Here is an 11025-nt window from a genome sequence, read left to right on the forward strand (position 1 = left end):
ATATTTATTACATATACAGTGTTCTTCCTGCATATTTGCTTGCAGGCCAGAAGAGGGTACCAAATCTCATTATGGATGGTTGTTAGCTACCACCATGTGGTTGCTGGGAATTGAACTCAGGGCCTCTGGAAGAGTGGCCAGTGCTCTTAATCTCTCAGTCATCTCTCCAGCCCCCTTCAAAGGACATTTTAAAGAACAATGCTCTATAGTTTGATCCCAGTTTTTTCTAGCTTTGGAGGGGAAGGTGTGTACCTGTGCGTGTGGTTACACGTGCATGTGCATATATATGTGGGGACCAGGAGGTCCACCAGTGTGGCCTCCACAATCTCTCTCCACCTTGTTTTGGAGACAGGTTCTCTGAGTCTGGGACTCCTGGATTCAGCTAACTGGCTGCTGAACTCCAGGCATCTGCTTCTGTGCCCTGCTAGCACTAGGATTTCAGGTGAGGATCGCCATGCCCGCTTCTCACGTGGTTGCTGAACTTCCCAACTCAGGTCCTCATGTACTTTATACCTACTGAGCCATGCCCAGCCCAGCTGTCCCTAAATTTAAAATAAACAAACAAAAAGAAACAGTGCCTAAAGATGGAGGAGTGTTCAAAGTATTATTAGCTACATTCTAAATAGAACCAGAAACAAGTGAGTAATACCCCACCTCCTACTTAGGGCTTGTTGGGAGACGTTGGAACCATCATTTCTTTTCCCTAATGCAAAGGGTTATGTGTAACAGAGCGCCTGCCAGGATGAGAAAATCATCTTCCTTGGGGCTAAATGACCTTTCTGATCCAGCAAGCCATACCTGTGCTGTGCTGCTCCCACTGCAGCTGAGCTGTGCTGCTCCTACTGCAGCTGAGCTGTGCTGCTCCTACTGCAGCTGTGCTGCTCCCACTGCAGCTGAGCTGTGCTGCTCTTAACTGCAGCTGTGCTGTGCTGCTCCTACTGCAGCTATGCTGCTCCTACTGCAGCTGAGCTGTGCTGCTCTTACTGCAGCTGAGCTGTGCTGCTCCTACTGCAACTGTGCAGCTCCCAATGCAGCTGTGCTGTGCTGCTCCCACTGCAGCTGAGCTGTGCTGCTCCCACTGCAGCTGTTCTGCGCTGCTCCTACTGTAGCCGTGTGGTGCTGCTCTTACTGCAGATGCACTGCTCCTACTGCAGCTGTGCTGCACTGCTCCTACTGCAGCTGTGCTGCTCCTACTGCAGCTGTGCAGCTCCCAATGCAGCTGTGCTGTGCAGCTCCCAATGCAGCTGTGCTGTGCTGCTCCTACTGCAGCTGTGCAAGGTGGGGAGGGTCTTATACTAACTGGAAATGTCCCTCAAGGAGTTTGGGGAATACAGAAGCTTGTCCCTTGTCTATTATGAGACTGGAGATGAGAGCAGAGAATGCTATTTTGGTCAAAGGAAACAATAGGACCCTTTTGTAGTTCCCATTCCAGTCTGAACGTGTGTGTGTGTGTGTGTGTGTGTGTGTGTGTGTGTGTGTGTGTGTAATTCTGAAGCAATTAGTTCCTGTGATTCTGTGGAAAACCCAGGAACTGAGGAACTGTAGAACAGGCCAAAGTCAATGTCCAATTGACTGAATAATCTACCAGTCACTAGACCACTGAAGGAAATGACTCCCTCCGATACAATTTAATAGTATGGTTTCCTCTTCTGTTGTGACCCCACATTGGGGTGATATCTGTCAGGGCCCACATTGGGGCAACATCTGTTGGGGTCCAGCCTTGATGGGGTTTGCACATTCCACGGTAGGGGTAGATGGATCAGAAATATTAGATAGGAGAAACAGAGATACTAAAGAAAAAGGAATGGAGACACAGAGTAGAACCAGGAGGGTAATCCAGTGAATACTGAATTTGCTCATGTTATTTTTCATGTTTATATATCCCAATCCAAAAGGAGGGGAAGAAGGCAAAAGACTGCTTTAATGTATCACAAAGAACAAACAGCAATTACCTGTTTCAATGCCTGAAACATCAAGCAACTATATCCTGAGGTAAGCATTCTGTTGTTTAGGCAGGACATGCAGCAACCACACCTTAGACCATCCCGTAGACAGCCACTCCCTGGGTCAAATCTCCTGTCATATCCATGAAGAAGCAGATGTAGGCTTGAATTCTCTGACCTTTGGTCAAGGTGGAATAGACATACTCCTGTGGCCCCTCACATATTCCTCTATTTTTAATTTATTTAATAAAGCCTGTGCTTCTGCTACAGGACAGATGACTGTGCATGGCTTAGGCCATTTTCCACTTTCCAGACTTACCTGTTATCAGTAAATACAGTCCATCATGTATGTTCTGACTTAGGTTTCCTAGAGGGAATAAGATCTTACCCATCATTGACTATCCGCCTCTGTTAGTAAAGGGTTAAGGGAGAGTGTGCAGCTAGGTTCTGTGTACCTGAGCCAACTTTCCATCCAGAGAGTTCACAGACAACTAGATAATCATATGCAAGCAGATAACGCTTTGCAATATACATGCTCCTGTGACCACAATATCTCCTAATAAAGGAGTGAAGGATGACCATGATGGGGTGGCCTTTTAAAATTGGTCCAGGGTGTCTTTAACAGTTTTTCACTGAATCAAAATTCAAATTTGTTTTGTTAAACATCAAATCTAAGGACTCATTAGCATCATGTCATTAGACAAGCTCTAACCTTTTTCTGATCGGTAACATCTTCATAGTGAACTAAAGTAGGTACAAACATTAACAGGTCAATACCATAATTCTAGTATGGAAATTAACAATAAACACACAATTTGTCAAATTACATTTCTCTTAAATTATTTGAAACAACAAAAAAAGAGGTTTCTGTGATGGGTGAGCTATGAATCTTTTTCCTCTTCTTTTTTTTTTTTTTTTTTTTTTTTTTTTTTGGTTTTTCGAGACAGGGTTTCGCTGTAGCTTTGGAGCCTGTCCTGGAACTAGCTCTTGTAGACCAGGCTGGCCTCGAACTCACAGAGATCCGCCTGCCTCTGCCTCCTGAGTGCTGGGATTAAAGGCGTGCGCCACCACCGCCCGGCTCTTTTTCCTCTTCTATAGTTCAATTGCATTGCTGCTTCTAACTTTCAAAGATAAGTTCGAACTGTCCCAGTCTCTGAGTAGCAGCAAAAACTTCTGTGCCATTCCTCTTCATTCTTTGCCTGAATAATAGTGTTCCACTGTCTTTGCAAGTCTTTTTCCCACAGAGGGGAAGTCTCTAGGGCACCTATTTTCCAGGCTTTCCATCTCAGCAGCAGACAAGTAGTGTACTTGCAAAAATGAGTTCTGTGCCCCAAAATATAGTATGGATAAACTGCCAAACGTTCAGTCATCATTCTTGGGCTAGTTCCAAAGTAAATAAAACTCACTAAGATCTGGAAGTTTGAAGCTGGGAATCACCAACCATCACCACAACCTTCCTTTCTCAGACTTCAGCATGATGACATAAAAGAGTCAGGAACACAGGTTCATCAGTCTCACTCCGACTCTTTTGTGGGGACACCAGCATGTATGATGTCACCAGGGCTGGCATCCTTCTCCTTTACACACCAGACCAGACATTCCAGAATCCATTGAGCCTCATTCCCCTCCTGTGAAAAAAAACACAGACATGCCCTCAACCACATATTAAAACAGGGTCAAGTCCTTTCCTTAATCCAATGCAAGCGTCTTTCCATTTTGCTTTAGCAAAGGTTGCTCTGGTGCCATCATGCCAGAATCTATCCATGGCTCATGGGTATCCACGTTCAAGAAATTCAGAGTAAAAAGGTCATGACTTAAGGCATTATGTGGCAACGGAGAATATAATTCCTTCATTTTTTTATCTTTTGAAGTTGTGTTTTCAAGGAGCCATGGGCATGCTCCCCAATTCCTTGTCCTTGAGGACTATAAGGAATGCCTATTTCATGATCAATATTTCATTGGGAACTAAATTGTTAAAATGTTTCACTAACATATCTGGACCCATTTTCTGTATTTATAATTCTAGGGATTTCCATATATAAAAAACACTTTAAGCAATGAGTTATCACATGTTTGTTTGGGTGGAAACATCACCCCAGCCACTGGCATGCATATACCCAAAGAGTCTGTAATGTTCTAGAAAGTTCCATCCCAAACTCCCGCCCCTGGGAGTTGCCTCAGTCCAGACTCCAACCCCAAGAAAGCACACCAAATCATGACCCCTTCCCAGAGAGGCTCAAGACCACTCCCACAGGGTATTTAAACTGCCCCTCAGAGAACAAACACGTGGTTTTCCGGTCTTCCTTCCCCTTCTTATCTCTGGGGAGCTGAAAAGTCATCCAGGAGCATTGGTATCCATTAAACCTGGGCTTTTTCTAATTTGTTTGATTTGGTCTGATTTGGATTATTGCATCGGCAGAGATTTTTATCGAGGTTCAGAAAGTTTTCAATGTTTAGTGACTTTTTCAGTCTGTGCTGAGGTTATTAAGAAACCTGAATATGTATCGACAGTCACATGCACACATCTTAATTTGCCAAATTCTGCAATATGAGTAACATCCATTTTCTGTAAATGATTAGGAAGCAGGCCTCGAGGACTTACTCCCAGATGAGGTACAGGTAAATATTGTGGGAATATATGATATTGCTTAACAATCTGATGAGCAATTTCTCTTAATCCAAATTGTTTTCTTAAACTTTTACTTGTTTTTAATGATGTAAAGCATGTGATCACTGAGCAAGCTCAACTTGAGATGAGGTGATCAATTGAATAAGCTTATCAGCTAAAGCATTACCTTCAGACAATGGACCAGGGAGATTTGAATGTGCTCTAATATAACCCACAAAGCATGGCAATTTTCTTGGATGAATGGCATCTTGGATTTGCAGAAACAGCATTTTTACTCGATTATTACCAGTCCTAATACATGGAACTGTTTCTATTACCTGAAGAGCTTTAAAAATGTAGTGACTGTCAATATTGCCCAAGTATCATTATTTTGAAATAACCAATCGATCTGTTGCTTAGTATAAGGAACATTGATCACATTAGGTTCCCTACCAAAATATCACCTAGGATCCATCTGACTTCTCTGTACTGAACAAGCTACTGTTTCAAAGTAAGAATTTAATTTAATACCTTGACTGGCAAAACAGGAAGGTATGGCCATAAAAGAGGACCGTTTTGCCATAATACTGCTGTGGGAGTAACTTTTGTAGGTAATATACATGCTTGCTAAGGTTGATTGTAGAAGGAGCTAGCAAATGCCCCAAAATAACAACACACAAACTGTATTCATATAAACACTGCTTGGCCCATTTCTATTAATGTGTGTAGCACCACGAGGTGGTGACTTACCAGGGAGATTCTAGCCTATGTCCATCTTGGGTCGGAGCTTCATCGCATCTGCCTCAGGCTCGTTGCTTTTCCAAATAATTAGGTCTGCGTGGAGTGCAGGCTTTTCAGTGACCTCTTCTAAAAATGCCCTAATCCTGCCCTGTGAGGCCTTTTGCTAGGTATCATAGGATCAACCCTTCCCTCATTCGCTTTGCCCAGCCCTTGATTGGATAACAACCCTTGCTTGGAAGATTTGACTTCCTTTGGCTCGTGTTTTCCATCTGTGACTGCTTGCTCAGTGAAATAGATAGCATCCTGGCAGCAGGAGAGTGAGGCAGAGGGCAGCTGTGCACCTCAGGGCTGACTGGGAATCAGAGAGAAAGAGAGGAATGCTGGCTTTAGCTGTTTGCTCCTTCTGCTGTGTCATGCTGATGGGGATGACACAGCTTTGCATTCATGGTAAGTCTCACTCCATAATTCATCAGGAAATACCCTCACAGACGCACCCAGAAGTGTTTTCAACCTCCTAGGAATTCTACACCTGTCTATTACCCAGGCTACAATGCTCACACACACACACACACACACACACACACACACACACACACACACGCACACAAATTATCAGATGTATACTATCTGACAAGGGGCAGTTGGAAGCTGAAATTTAAAATAAAGTTTGAGGGGCTGGAGTGATGGCTCAGAGGTTAAGAGCATTGCCTGCTCTTCCAGAGGTCCTGAGTTCAATTCCCAGCAACCACATGGTGACTCACAACCATCTGTAATGAGAACTGGTGCCCTCTGCTGGTGTATAGGCACACATGCAGGCGGAACATTGATACATAATAAATATATATATTAAAATAAAATAAAGTTTGACTTGCAACAGCTCCTACCAAAACGTCATTCCTGAGAATAACCCCAACAAAATATGTATAAGACAGTCATACTGAAAACTAAAAACTAAATTTTATGTTTTCAAGCAAAATTAAATATATGTCTCATTGTCTCAATAAACATACCCTTTTTAATCAAAATCCCAGCAGGAATTTCTTAGCTAGAGACTTAGCAAGGGTGTGGATCAACTAAACTTTTCAGCCGGCTGCTGGGAATGCCCATGGTTTAACTGGGATGAAAAGCAATTTGGCACATTCTAGCAAACAAACAGTTACTGATATGATAACCCAGCAATTCCCCTCCTGTGTATTTACCTGGAGTAATTAAAATTTACATTTATACAAAGCCTGTTCTGCTCATAACCACCATAAACTGGAAAGAACCTGTATGTCTGTCAACTGCTTTGAGTAAACCGTACTGTGTTCGTGTAGCACAATGCAATGCTCTGTGAAAAAATAAGTATCGATGCATAAAACAGCCTGTGGGGATGTCACTCGGGAGGATGTGTTTTACAGGTTCCTAGTCACGTAATACTCTAGATGCATGATTGGGAGGACAAATCAGAGGTTTCCAGAGTTAGTGTGAAATCGTTTGAAGCTGTGAGTTGGCAGTGTAAGTATTAGGGAGTGATGGGGCCATTAAGATAACTCTGGTGATAATTACACAAATCTACATGTGTATTAAAATTTGTAATAATTCATTGCAAAATGTTCCTGTAATTTTTTTTCTATAAGCATAGAGAGACAAGGGCTGGAGAGATGGCTCAGCAATTAAGAGTACTGGCTGCTTTTCCAGAGGACCTGGGTTCAATTCCCAGCATCCACATGTCAGCTCACAACTGTCTGTAGCTCCACTTTCAGGGACCTGACACCTTCACACAGACATACACATCACTGCAATATAATAAAAATAAATAAATTATTAAAAAAGAGAGAGAGACAAGGAGCCAGAGAAGGGGAGTGAAGCAGGGGAGTAAGGGAGAAAGAGATGGTTCTGGGGTTAACAATGCTCAGTGGTACTTGTAGGACTGGAGTTTAGTTCCCCTTACCTTTGTCAAAGAGCTCGTGACTGTCTGTAACCGTAGTTCCAGGGGATTTGGCCTCTGTGGGCACCCGGACACAAGTGTGTACACATGCGCACACATAAACGTTTTTAGTAAGAGGATAAGGAGCTACAGAGATGACTTAGTGGTTAAGAGCACTTCCTGCTCTCGCAGAGGACCCAGGTTTGGTTCCCAGAACCCACATGGTGGCTCACAACTATCTGTAACTTCAGTTCTCTGAAGATTCCTTATCAGGTTTTGACATCTTGGTAACGTTCTTGTGAAATTAATTTATAAGTATTTTTGTCTTGTTTTTAATATTTTCGCTATATTTTTGTTGCATCCAACACCCTTTTCTGAACTCTACAGTCCCTGCATGTAGGAGGTGGACATAAACTCACATAGATGCATAGATACACAAAATGATTTTAAAATATTTTTTTTTTTTTAAAAAAAGGATGTGGCTGGGCAGGAAGGAAAGGCAGGCGGGCCTCTGAGTTTGAGGCCAGCTTGTTCTACAGAGTGAGTTACAGGACAGCCAGGCTACATAGAGAAACCCTATTTCAAAAATTAAAAACAAAACAAAATTTTTAAAGAATGTGGTACCAAGGCATGATGGTTCACACCTTAATCCCAGCACTCGGGAGGAGGAGGCAAGCAGATGTCTGTGAGTCTGAGGCCAGCTTGGATTAAATAGTGAAACCCTGTCTCAGAAAACAAAACAAAATGATGGGGTATACTTGTCTCTTTTGATTTAATTATATTATTTATAACAGTAATTTATGCATGAATCTAAGTGTGTCCCTGTAGAGGTTTTGAAGACATATTTTAATTAAACTTTAAATTTAATAAATTTACAAGATGACTAATTTAAAAATGATGCATATAGTTCAATTATTAGCCTTTTTTGAGTAACTAATTTGGATTTTGTAACCTCTTCCCTCACCCATGCTGGGATTCTGGCTGCCTTAATCTTGTAGGGGTCTTGTGGATATAGTAACAGCCTCCTCTATGATCTCATGTGTGCAACAGCTTTGTCAATCAGTAAACAGTGTTTGGATTCAGTCATCCACTACCTCTGGCTCTTAGTTGTCTGCCCTCTCTCACTCATGGTACTAAGTGGCTTCAGTGGCTTTTGGAAGAAGAAAAAAAGGTCACATGAAATTGGGAGGTGTAACGGCGTAAACGAAAGCAGACAAATTGTAAAAATATATATACAGCTTTAATGGAGAAATAGACTTACAGAACCACCGTTCCCGCGGAGACCAGGAAAGCAGAAGCAAGCACTGCGAACATGCTCGCCATATTTATAGGTAAACATTAGCCCGAGGTGAACACGCCCCCTAGGGGGCGGGACTTATCCCTACATCTCCCCCTTTTGTCTAAATAAGACAGAACTAAACCAAATACAACTATATACAATAATAACAAATAATAAATATGACAAACAATATTGAGAACAAAAGTTTTGCTAAACATTCTATCTCAAGGAGTCTAAATACTGTAGAGAGTAACTACAATTATATAATCTTCAACTCCGTCAAAGATCTGAGAAGGGAATAAATATTACTTAACAAACGAGATATATCCAAAATGTGCAACAATTGACAGAGACAACTGACTACCTGGGCAATCACCCAAAGTCTCGTTTGCAATGTTGAGTCAACCTACTTAGGCTAAGGCCTAGCATAACTGACATACCATTATTAAAGGCAAGAAACTTTTCAAAACTATCTTACCCTGTCTTGGCAGGATATGACAGTCCTGTTTTATCCATTGATGCACGCTCTGTATCTCCGTCAGTGGTTGAGGTATGGGCATTTCTTTGCCCAAAGGCCAGTTCTGCCAAAAACAAAGGCTCCAGGTGGAGTGTCTTTGGTGCTCAACATTCTCTCAGGAATAGAGCGGTGTTGCCAGGAGCAACTGTGTCTCCCTATCACAAAACTCTGAGTTAGATTAAAGGCCATTTTCTACAGCTCTTTGAAGAGGTTGAAGATTATCTACCTATACTGAGTATAATTTCTATATATCTAGAGAACCTGATTAGTCTAATTATAAATGACAAACTTAGATGACTATTGATCTATATAATTCTCAATATCTATCTAACTTAAAGACTAAGGCAATAAACAACTGTGTAACAAATGAGGATAATGACCTCCAAATATAAACACTGTACAAATATACATTGCAATATGGTAAATATATATCAATACACAAACATTATATAAGTATCTTAATCAGAGGTAGAAATGTACACTGCAATATGGTAAATATATACAATATATATATATCAATACAATATATGTCAATACATAAAAAATGTTTTAAACAGAGGTAGAAACATACATGCATACAAATCAATATAATTTAACTTTGTATTAATATACAAGAATCGATACCAATATATTTGTCTAAAAGCAGTAACTCACAATTATAAATCTATTTCCCATCATTCCTTTTTTTTTTTTGTAAAAATATATATACAGCTTTAATGGAGAAATAGACTTACAGAACCACCGTTCTGCGGAGACCAGGAAAGCAGAAGCAAGCACTGCACTGCCAGCAAGCTTGCCAGATTTATAGGTAAACATTAGCCCGAGGCGAACACGCCCCCTAAGGGGCGGGACTTATCCCTATAGGGAGGGAATAGTGGAGCAGGCGAGGACGTGTGTGTGTGTGTGTGTGTGTGTGTGTGTGTGTGTGTGTGTGTAGGAGAATGAAAGGTAAATCTGAAAATTGACTTTTAAAATTATTGAATAAAAATTTTTAAAAATGAACCTGGGTGGTGGTGGTGCACACCTTTAATCCCAGCACTCGGGAGGCAGAGACAGGCAGATCTCTGTGAGTTCGAGGCCAGCCTAGTCTACAGAGTGAGGTCCAAGACAGGCTCCAAAGCTACAGAGAAACCCTGCCTCAAAAAAACATGGAGAGAGAGAAAGAGAGAGAGGGAGAGAGAGAGAGAGAACATGCAAGTTATGATGTTAAATTACCAGGCAAGATGTGTCCACTAGTTCGACAGTGGCACAGCTGTTATGGGGTAGCCAGCTGCTTTCCGTGTCTGAGGCCCGAGGCAAAGGATGGAATTCACACCTGATACTGTAAACAGAAGGTTTTGCTTAAATGGCCTTCTTAATGTTTATGCCCACAGGTTAGTCCTGCTTGACCCTCAGAGGAACTTCTTCTCTTTGCAATGAATGGTGGCTAATGTAGAGGCTCACACTTGGCCAGCCAAAGTGCTGAGAATAAGTGAGTGTTGTGTGTTCAACCCCAAGTGAGACATCTATAACACACCCCGCAAGGGCCAGGGAAGGTCATGAAGAAGGGTGGTGAGGAGTTGAAGGATGAGGAGGATGCTCTGAAATGTCATATCTGGACATGGCGTGGCTGTTGTGCTCATGAACTCAAAGTGGTGGCCACAGGAAGACTGTCAATTACTTTTCTTTTCTTTTTAATATTTATTTATTTATTTATTTAATGTATACAATATTCTTTCTGTGTGTATGCCTGAAGGCCAGAAGAGGGCACCAGACCTCATTACAGATGGTTGTGAGCCACCATGTGGTTGCTGGGAATTGAACTCAGGACCTTTGGAAGAGCAGGCAATACTCTTAACCGCTGAGCATCTCTCCAGCCCCTGTCAATTACTTTTCTATCGCTGCCATAAGACACCATAGCCAGGACACAATTGCTCCTGGCAGCACCAATCTATTCCCAAGAGAATGCTGAGCACTGAAGACACTTCACTTGGAGCTTGTTTTCTTCTTGGAAAAACTGGGCTTTGGGCAAGGAAATGCCCAGGCATC

Source organism: Microtus oregoni, unplaced genomic scaffold (assembly GCF_018167655.1).
Source record: "Microtus oregoni isolate MIOR12 unplaced genomic scaffold, Mior012 000082F_ref0000272, whole genome shotgun sequence".
Classification (NCBI taxonomy): Eukaryota; Metazoa; Chordata; class Mammalia; order Rodentia; family Cricetidae; genus Microtus; species Microtus oregoni.